The 10,898-nt window shown below is 44.0% G+C and overlaps 1 pseudogene; it reads right to left on the bottom strand.

Moving 5' to 3' along the window:
- Positions 1-8,135: 8,135 nt before the first annotated feature.
- On the bottom strand, positions 8,136-10,412 carry LOC114897674 (annotated as a pseudogene).
- Positions 10,413-10,898: the final 486 nt, after the last annotated feature.

The raw sequence follows: 10,898 nt of genomic DNA, 5'->3' as shown, positions 1-10,898 counted from the left end.
GCTGGAAAGGGTGTAGAGAAAAGGGAACCCTCTTGCACTGTTGGTGGGAATGTAAATTGATACAGCCACTGTGGAGAACAGTATGGAGTTTCCTTAAAAAACCACTAAAATAGAACTATCTTACGACCCAGCAGTCCCGCTACTGGGCATATACCCTGAGAAAACCGTAATTCAAAAAGAGCCATGTACCACAATGTTCACTGCAGCTCTATTTCCAATAGCCAGGACATGGAAGCAACGTAAGTGTCCAGCAACAGATGAATGGATAAAGAAGATGTGGCACATATATACAATGGAATATTACTCAGCCATAAAAAGGAACAAAACTGAGTTATTTGTAGTAAGGTGGATGGACCTAGAGACTGTCATACAGAGTGAAGTAAGTCAGAAAGAGAAAAACAAATACCATATGCTAACACATATATATGGAATCTAAAAAAAAAAAAAGGTCAGAAGAACCTAGGGGCAAGATGGGAATAAAGATGCAGACCTACTAGAGAATGGACTTGAGGATACGGGGAGGGGAAGGGTAAGCTGGGCCAAAGTGAGAGAGTGGCATGGACATATATACAGTACCAAACGTAAAATATGTAGCTAGTGGGAAGCAGCTGCATAGCAGAGGGAGATCAGCTTGTTGCTTTGTGACCACCTAGAGGGGTAGGATAGGGAGGGTGGGAGGGAGGGAGATGCAAGAGGAAAGAGATATGAGGACATATGTATATGTATAAGTGATCCACTTTGTTATAAAGCAGAAACTAACCATTGTAAAGCAATTATACTCCAATAAAAATGTTAAAAATAAATTAATAAATAAAATTTAAAAAATAAGAGGTAACTGAGGTGACCAGCGAGAGGGGTGGGATAGGGAGGGTGGGAGGGAGATGCAAGATGGAGGAGATATGGGGATGTATGTATATGTATAGCTCATTCACTTTGTTATGAAGCAGAAAATACCACACCACTGTAAAGCAATTATACTGCAATAAAGATGTTAAAAGAAAAAAAAAGAGATAACTGAGGACCAGAAGCATTCCTAGGACATTTAGTACATGTGAAGCCAACTTCCAAGATTTTCACCCTAACAAAATCCAGTTAAAATGGCCATTGAGAGGGCTTTTTCAGGCGAATAGCCATAAAGGAGCACTTTGAGAGGAAATATGTGGAAAACTAGGGAGGCCACCCAAAATTTGCCATGGTAACAGGGCCAGGTGTTTTAATGCATTGCTCACATGTGAATTTCAGGTTTGTTTGTTTGTTTGTTTGTTTGTTTGCGGTTCGCGGGCCTCTCACTGTTGCGGAGCACAGGCTCCGGACGCGCAGGCTCAGCGGCCATGGCTCACGGAGACGGGCTGACTCCGCGGCATGTGGGATCTTCCCGGACCGGGGCACGAACCCGTGTCCCCTGCATCAGCAGGCGGACTCTCAACCACTGCGCCACCAGGGAAGCCCTGTTTGTTTTTTTAATTAGTAACAGGGCAGCTCCCTTCCAAACCTCCCATCTGCCATCACTACAGGAATGGAGGCATACTTCTTGGTTTGGATAATTCTGCTACAGTTCTCAATAAAAGAGTACAGATAATTAACTGCTAAACAAAAGATGAATTCACTGAGGGACCTTTGCATTTCTAAAAGGGACAAAAGCTGAAAAGTCAAGAATTTTTAAACGTTCTAATGGTAGAAACAGAGGCAGTGACTGGAATTCCTAGCCTTGAGTTGGATGTGGTGAAGGCGCTCTTCTGATTAGCTCCTCACATTTTACCTTGTGGCCAGCACCTTGGTCTTCCTGCTCACTAGAAGACATTCCACGATAAAAATGGCCATCTTAAGCTGACCCAAGTTTTCATCCACCAGTACAAGGGGACGCTGAAAAGTACTAGCTGTATGGCTTACTGTGAAGGGTTAGCATAAGGAAAGGCAGCTCTCCTTATGATGAGTACTTGGTCACATTTTTGAAGAATGTTGATTTTGAAAACTACTGTTGTAACGAGAACATTTTGGAAATTATGTGGGAAAAATCCTAGCTTCTCCCCTTACCCGCTCTGTGACTTGGGGCATGCCATTCAATTTCTTTGAACCTCAGTTCTTTCCTCTGTAAGATGAAGATAACAGTATCTACACTAAAAAGTTGCTAAAGGGTAACGTGATTTATTTTCTCCTTTTTCCTTCTGGGCTTTTGTGTTTGGCAGGAAGGGTATAAGCTGTTTAAGGACATCATATATGCTATTATTCCAGTACAAGGTGATTTTTGTCCCTTTCTGTGTATTCAGGGCTGCATTCATTCACCCAGGAGTTTGATTTTTCTCTGCTGCCAGCCAGCAGTTAGAAATAGAAAGAGGTCCTGAATACTCCGTCCACTTTGGTAAGCTCTTTCATATACTCTGTGCTGCGCAAATATCTATTATTTTCTATTATTTATGCTGCTGTCATTTCGATAAGACCTCACATAGCTTATATTTTGTTAAAACAGGGACATCATTCAGATTTCATCTGCTGACACGCTTTGGCATCCTTGGAGAGGCTGGGAGGCGATGTACCAAGCCGTCCACACAAGGCTCAGCAGTTCCCTCACCTTCCTCATTCTCCCATTTCCTGCCCTGGCCTAGTTCTCTGGATTGGTAAGATTCTTTAGAAATGCCTGCAAGGGGCCACCGTGGAAAACCAGGTGAGGGAACTGAGTATAGGGCTCCAGGCTCTCCACACCCACTTAAATCAGAGCAGCTTAGAATTAATCTATTTCTAATATGTTCGAATTATTCATGAGATTTTTTAGAAAACAGTTGTATTACTAAAAAGACACTTGAACACATTTGAAATGGTGCCTTTGGGGCTTTACGTGGAAACCTCCAATCCCTCCCTAGACTGGATGCAGTCCTGGTTTTTTTGAAAACCAATGATTTAAATAGCTACAAAAATGTGAAGAATGTTCAGGGAGAAGAATTAAAGTGGTCAAAACTTGGAAGGGTCCCGAACCAGAAAACTTGGGAAAACCAACAACTGCTTTCTTTTTCTTCACAACAACACTCGAAAAAAATTTTTTGTTTGTTTCTCACTGTCTTCACTTCCTCCCCTCCCATCCACAATTTAATCCAGTCTCACTTACTTCCATCCTCATCACTCCACTAAAACCAAAGCCCTCCTTGTAATTAAATGAAGTGAACGTTTTTCAGTCCTTATCTCTCTCGACATCTCAGCAGCATTTGATACCACCTCCTTCTTCTTGAATCCATGTTGATCCATTAGACTCCAGGGTCTCAAATGCTTCTGCTTGTTCTGCTCCTCACACATCTCCCTTGAGGATTCCTTGTTTTTCTTGCATCCCATCAGTGTTGTTCTAGGTTCGCTTGTGTCAGTGTTCTGTCTTCAGTAAACTCATTCACTCCTATGATTCAATTATATCCAAGTGCTAATGACTTTTTTTTTAACATCTTTATTGGAGTATAATTGCTTTACAATGGTGTGTTCGTTTCTGCTTTATAACAAAGTGAATCAGCTGTACATATACATGTTTCTTCCCACCCTGAGTGGTAGACTCATAAATCTTCATTGGTACTGCGCACAGGCACCTCAGTTTCAAAATGTCCAAAGTCTATTTTATCATCTTCCCTATAACCTACTCTTACTTTTTTTTTTTTTTTTTTTTGCGGTACGCGGGCCTCTCACTGTTGTGGCCCCTCCCGTTGCGGAGCACAGGCTCCGGACGCGCAGGCTCAGTGGCAGTGGCCATGGCTCACGGGCCCAGCTGCTCCGCGGCATGTGGGATCCTCCCGGACCAGGGCACGAACCCGCGTCCCCTGCATCGGCAGGCGGACTCTCAACCACTGCGCCACCAGGGAAGCCCCTACTCAAACTTCTTTAACATGAAGTATAAGACAGTGTATAAGATTACTCCAGCTTAGCTTTAAAGCCTCATCTCTTGGTATTCTGTCAAAATGGGAATTACACACGTTCCTTGTTCTATGGCCTTTCCATGTGTTGCTCTTGCCTTTAGCTGTGATGGTCTTCTTCCAGTTCTTTACTTAACTAACCCTGACTTAGTGTTCAAACCTCAGTGTACACATTACTTCCTGCAAGAAGTATTTACTGTTTCCCCAAGGCTTGGTGAATTTCCTGCCCATGTTCTCCCATAGCCATCCTTCCTTTTTGTATATGAGCCTGTATCCCATTGTATAGCCATTGTCTGTTTAGCTTTTCTATCCCCCACCTAGACTCTAAGCTTAAAGAAGACAGAAACCTGTTATATCCCTAGCATTTAGCAGTGTGCTTGGCATTTAGTGAAGAATCCCCCATTAATGAACAAATGAATGTCCTCTAGAGGATAAAGGGGAAGGTGTCTTAGATTAGGTTCTCAAGATAGTTGGCATTTGAGGTGTATGAAAAGAAGGAACTAACAACAGGCAAACAGTGGGGAATTTGGTTCCAGCATGAAAGGGATCATTTAACATCATTTGGAGTGTGAGCCCTGTAAGCCATATAAGACAAGTTATGCATAATTTAAGGAGTTCTGGAATTGACCACATAGATGCAAAATCAGGCTAGATTTTTAAACTGGATGTCTGGGACTGATATGGGAGAATACATGTTAAAAAGGGTAAACCTGAAAAGTAACAAGAGACTCCCAAATATAAACCCATCTGGTGGGGAACAGTGCTCAATCAGTAACTACTCAACACGTGTCTTCCATAAGCAAAAGCTATGCTAGGTCCTGAGGATTCAGAAACGAGTAAGCCGTATTTCTTGATTTAATGAATTCACAACATTGAGAGAAGAACCACTACAAAAAACAATAAGGACTCACTGCACCGAACTGGTAAGCACAAAAGCAAGAGTGAAGAAAATATTGTAATTGCATGCAGAAGGGAACCACTAACTCTACTTTTCAGAGAGACTTTCCAGAAGAGATGACAACTGAATTAAGCCACGAAGAACAGGTGAGTAGGATTTCATCTGACAGAGAAGAGAGGAAGGGGAACTTTAGGAGATTCTGCACAGAAAAAGCAGCAATCCTGGGGCAAGAATTGTTAGGAAAAGCCTGGCATATTCAGGAATGGCAAGCAGACTCATGAAACCAATCATGAAGTTCATGGAGGGTAGTGCAGGGTGCTGAGGAGGAAAGGCCAGTAAAACTTTTACACCCATATTAAGTGACTAAAAGCATTGAGTAGACACCAAGTGTTTTCTAAGGAAATTAGTGACATAATCAGGTATAATTTTAAGAAAATCTCTCCAATTGATTGGAAAATAGAGATACTAAAAGAAGCAGTGCTTAGATGAGGGCTAAGGCAACTCCAGGGGTCTTTGGGCACCTTTAAATGTAAATGGCTTACTCTTAGAGATGAAGGCCTGTGTGTGGCAGGGGAGGAAGTGGCTGTGTATGTGGCAGGTGGGTATGTTGAAGGAGAGTGTCTGAGGTACAACCTCTACTTCTCCAAACCCTGGATTTTCTTACCAGTGGTGCCTTAGCAATCTTACTCTTTCACACAGTTTGAGAAGGTCAGATTTCTGAATTAATTATGTGAGGTGAAGGACAACTTAGAGAAAACATAATGAAGCATATCACAGGAAATAAAACAAGGTATTTCTTAATCTTTAAAATGATTTCTTGCTAAGTAAATCCATCTGCCAGGTTTCATCTTGTCTCTTCAGAGTACCTTCCTAGGTGCTAGGGCAGTATTTTCCCTCAGCATATTATATGTGAAATATTAAAATCCCAGGTATGTTCAGAATGCTAAGATCAATGCATTTGCTAAAATATCGATACAACAAGCACAGCTGGCTTGTTGTGTTCCCTGGAAAAAAAAGTCTTCCTCAATATTCCTGGCAGACCTGTCATCTCTTCCTCAAGCCAAGTGACAAGTGAGTTATACCATGGGGCTTCAAAAGGTTCTAACCATATTGTACAGCAGATGCTCTGAAACTATTATTCAGAGAGTCTTTCCAGGACCCCTACTGCCCTCCGATTCCCTTGAAGCAATATATGACCTACTCTCTCTTTGCATCAGTTACATTATGACTACATTAGTCCAAAAGATGCATTAACCTTACCTCTGCTTCAATTTCTCTGAATCCTCATCCCCCCCACACACGTACCTCACATCTCACCACCATATATACACATTATGCTCTTTCATATATTGTCTAAAGCAGGGTTATTTTCAGAAATGTATTAGTACCAAAACAGCCTGTTCGATATATACTGAACTTTTACCTAATTCACTAGTCCTGGTCCTTTCTGCTTTTGTGCCACCATAAATCCTCCAGCACCTTTCATTTTGGATAATGATCTTTCTTCTCATTTCTATTTCATCTTATTTCCCTATCAATCTCAGCTTAAAATTAACCTGGGTTAGCACTTCACACAATGCTCACCGTATATGAAATTCTATAGGTCGTCCTTCGATCCACATTTTAGAGGTACTCAATAGTGTTCATTCTAATGCTACTTTCAATGAAATCTTATCTTTGACATATTGAGACTACAAAATACTTTGACTACAAAATACTTTGCATTTATAGATCTTGTTGAATTCATGACTGCTACCTACACAGCAGCAAATCATGAAAATTAGAGTTGGAAAATCTCATTAGGACTAAGAGTCCATCCCCAGAGGCTGTGTAAGAATGTTACTTATAATTCAAAATTTATTAAGCCCCCAAAATGCACTAGGCTCTTCACAGAACAAAAAGCTGGACAAAGTCAGAGCCTAAGTTATTTACAATAAGGCACCAGCACCGTATTCATTTTTCCCTTTAAAGGACTCCAGAAATGGGGCTTGGAATGTTCTCCACAAACAACGATTCTATGGCTTGATAAATTTTTCTGATGAGAGGTTTATTCCTGGTATCTAAGAGAAGCTTAATTCACCTTATGCCAGTTAATAATCAGGAGTAAAATAAACCTACCTATGAACCTAGAACATGAACCCTGGGAGTAACTTCTTTTAGAGTTTCTCTGAATTTCTTTTCCTATCTTGAAGCAGGACAGAGGAAAACCAATGCACGACAAATATTTGTTTACATATTTTATAATAATTGAATAGCTGAATAATGCTTCCATGCTCTTTTCCCCCTCTTTTGATAAAAGTACATTTGTAAATATACTTGTCACTTAATAACAGTACATTACACAGTATTTGACACATGATCAGCATTCAATAAATTTTTGTTAAGTGGATATATAAGACAGTTTTTCAAATAACATATGATTGAGGTATGTTTGACTTATCTTTGTATTGTTAGACTGAGAATATGAGGGAAATATACTAGTACTTTGAGTATTCACCGTGCTTTATAAAATCCACTGGTTCAAATACACAGTTCTTTAGTGAACCTCTAAGATATATAAATTCCCAAGACATAGAGTGTAAGTTAACTAACACTCAAACCAGGAATTTTTTTTTTTTTGCCAGTTATGTATTTATAGAAAGATAATCCCCTGGCTTTAAGTAGATATGTACATACAAATGCGAACAAACTTAAAAAATACAAACCCTTGGATCATAAGGGGGCTGCCGGGAGCCCCTCTATCCTTCCCCCTCACCCAAGGGCAGAGGGCGTGAATCTGTTTTTTAAAAATTATCAGTTTTGGCCATCCCTGCAGCAACAAGCACGAAGCTGGGTGATTACCCACAAGGTGAGAGTTCCCACTCTCTGAACTCTATGTATCTCCTATAATTAGGGTTACATGCTTTCTTGTTCTGTATTTTTACTAGTATATTGGGGCAAAGGAGGGGGCTCCCTCCTGAAATGGGTCAAGAAATAATACAGACATGTTTAAAAAGTGGGGGGAAAGTGTCATCTGCTGTAGAAGCAAAAGACAAAACAAAGGCATACAGACGCCAGGGAAATACCCAGTTCCCACACTACTATGGGAGATATGGTCCAGCCCAGGTCCAGGCCCTTAGGTTCTTCGTTCTATTAACCCCCTATTACTTTGGTATTGTCAGAAGACAAGACTCAGTTCCTGGGTGCTGGTGGAGGAGGGACAGTGGTTCCAGGGCTTCCTATAAGTACTGAGTGAACAATTTGAGCTTAAAATTTTCCCTTTTTTAAATATTTAAAAATAAATCAAACTCCATCCTGTGCTGTACACGGCCCTTTTGACTCCCTGACATTGATTTGAGGAAAGGGAGGAGGTGTCAACGTTGGAAGGGCGTCCTCACTTTCTTCCGCCGCTTCGGTTTGGCTTCTCCCTTGGGTACTGTGCTGTTGGGTTTGGAGGCTGCAGTGGTCCCAGGGCCCAGCTGAGGAGCTGCAAAGAAGTTCCCTTTGGACATCTGGCCTGGGGGTACTTGAAAGATCTGGCTCAAGAAATCCTGAAGGGCAGCAGGAGGGGCACCTGGGGTAGCTCTCTGCCACCCACTGGTGCCTGGCATCCGTGAACCAAGTGAGATGTGATAGGGGACCCGGCGGGTATCTGGGGAGATTCCCACATGCTGGCATCCAGCCCACTCTGTGATGTCATACACCTTTCTATCCATCAGCGCAAAGTAGGTGATCTTGAGGCCCAACATGCTCGACTCTGCCCCAAAGTCTCCTTCCTGAGCAGGATGCAGCCTGTTAGCTCAGCGCAGTATCTGGCACTCTCAGGTTCCTGGTCCGTTTCAAACCTCCTATGCTTTCCCTGGCATCGGCTGCACACCATAGTATTCATTGCTTCTTTGAGGTCATCCTGCAGCTTGGACAGAAACTCATTCACTGACCGGCTCAGCTCATTCTCTGCCATTTGCTTCATCTCATATTCCTTCCGTCTTTCAGGGTTGCTGACAATGTCCCAGGCTGCCCGCAGAACCTTGAGGGCCTCCTCAGCCCGCGGATGATGATTTTCGTCAGGATGAACCATCACTGCCGGCTGCCTATAGGCCTTCTTCAGTTCAACATCTGATGCTGTGGCTTCAACCCCCAACACATGAAAAGGCTTTAGCTCATCCTCAGGAAGCCCAGCCATGGTCAACAGTCGAGCCACTTCCTCTTCAGGCTGGCAGTAGCGATCACTAGCTACAGGTGCATTCCCCTGCCTACTGGTCCTCTGCTTGACCCAAGGCAACTCCAGCCAACCCCACTGAACTATTCTTACCAGCTGCTGCCACGGCCTGCTGTCTCTCAGCAGGATCAGGCACCGCTGCCAGGTGGGAGAAGCCAGCCAAGAGAAGAGCCAGGTGGCTTTACCCCTCCAGCCTAACCGATCTCTCAGTCCCACCAGAAACCACCAGCCCGACTGCAGACAGCCCAACAAAAGGGCCAGAGCCGGGAGCAGCAAAGCACCCAGCAGCCTAAGAAAACGGGTGAACAGCCCTGCCCCATAGCAAAACCCTTGGCTCGGAAATTGGGACATCACCTGGGCCCCGACCCCCAGCCGCCCTGCCCAGACTCCCACCCAGACCCGAAAAAAGGTCCAGATCGCTGCCTTTCAGCTGCCTGCGTGCATAGATGAGACGGCCACAAGTTTCCACGTACTCCCCCACTAATACCAGCAGTTCGATCAGCCACCAGAAGCCTGCCTGTCCAAGCTGACGCACCCACACTCCCTGTCCTCTGCGCTTATCTGTCCCACTCCAGTTCCGACCCAGCCGATGTCAACCAGGGGATCTGGGATCTCTGCGTCCACCCTCCCAAGTACCCTCCTTGGCTGGAACGCGGTGCCGTTGTCTCCGGAGCACAGGTTTCCTTCCACTGGGCACACGTGAAAAACCACTGGGAAACTTAAGAGGTTCCTCCTCATCACATTCCTCTTGCAACTCTTCATCTTCCCCCAAAGCCGGAGAGGTACAATGGTGGCAAAAGCTGCTAGAAGAGCTGTCTCCTCCCTCAGAACAAGGCCCTTCAGGGATTCCCTGGCAGTTAAAAGCAGATGGAATGGAAAGAAAAGAAGGGTTCCCATCCTCCTGGTACCCAGCCTCATTCTCTCTTGAGAGTTCCTGGCCCACTCCTGACTCTTCTGAAGATGCCTCACTCTGATCAGGGTCCTCTCCATCCCTAGGGACGGAGTGGACCCCTTGGAGGCCATGGCTTGGATCTGACCAGTGGGCTGGATTTGGGGGCTGTGTGTACTTAGGACTAGAGTGCTCTGTGAGGCAGCGGGTACCATTGTGAGCAGGCCCAGCCGAGTCCCTGAGTCCTGAGAATGAAAGTATTTCAGGGTCCACAGAGGGTCCTAAGGTCCTGAGGGAGGCACCACCACTGTGGTGGGCTCCACACAACCCTCCTTCTCCGGGGTGCTTCCGGGCCGTGACCCCAGGGCTTCCTGAGGATTTTAGGTCACAGCCATCATGGTAAGTTCTGAGGCCGAAGAGCAGAGGTAACTCCTCCCCATCGAGCAGGTGGGTGGAGAGCCAGGGGGAGCTAGAGAGCAGCCCCCCCCCCCCCCGGCTCCGCCTCCAGTTCACTCCACACCAGCAGTTTTCATTCTCATTCATTTTGACTGAAATATACCAATGTCTACTGGGTGAGGAGAGGTGGTGGGAATTATCAAGCAAACTAGTCTCTTTTTTCTTTTCTCTTTCACTGAGTTGATTGAACTGAGAAGTTATTGGTCTCAGACACAGACTTATTATTTAAATAAACAAGGAGATGCTATAGAAACTGTACAGCCAGTTGATGAATGGAATATATTATTGCATCTCATGACTATTTCAGTGCCAAGATCCATGTATTCAATGCAGATACCTCGGGCTGCAATTTATAATCCATTCTCTCATCTTGGCTCCAGAAATAGAGTGATGATTATATTGTACTTAACTCCAAGATATTTTTAAAATCTCATGGTATTTGCCATATAATAAATGAGACACTGATCCTCAATTCTCCTGTCAAAGGGAAAATGGACACTGCTCACAATCTATCACACCCTTTCTCATATCTCCCTTACTACATCCTTACCCTAACCTAGCAGGTGATACATG

This window comes from Monodon monoceros, unplaced genomic scaffold, assembly GCF_005190385.1.
Source record: "Monodon monoceros isolate NGI ecotype Baffin Bay Population unplaced genomic scaffold, NGI_Narwhal_1 Super_Scaffold_17, whole genome shotgun sequence".
NCBI lineage: Eukaryota > Metazoa > Chordata > Mammalia > Artiodactyla > Monodontidae > Monodon > Monodon monoceros.
Note: the sequence above shows the minus strand (reverse complement) of the source record. Positions and strands in the feature narration are given on the sequence as shown.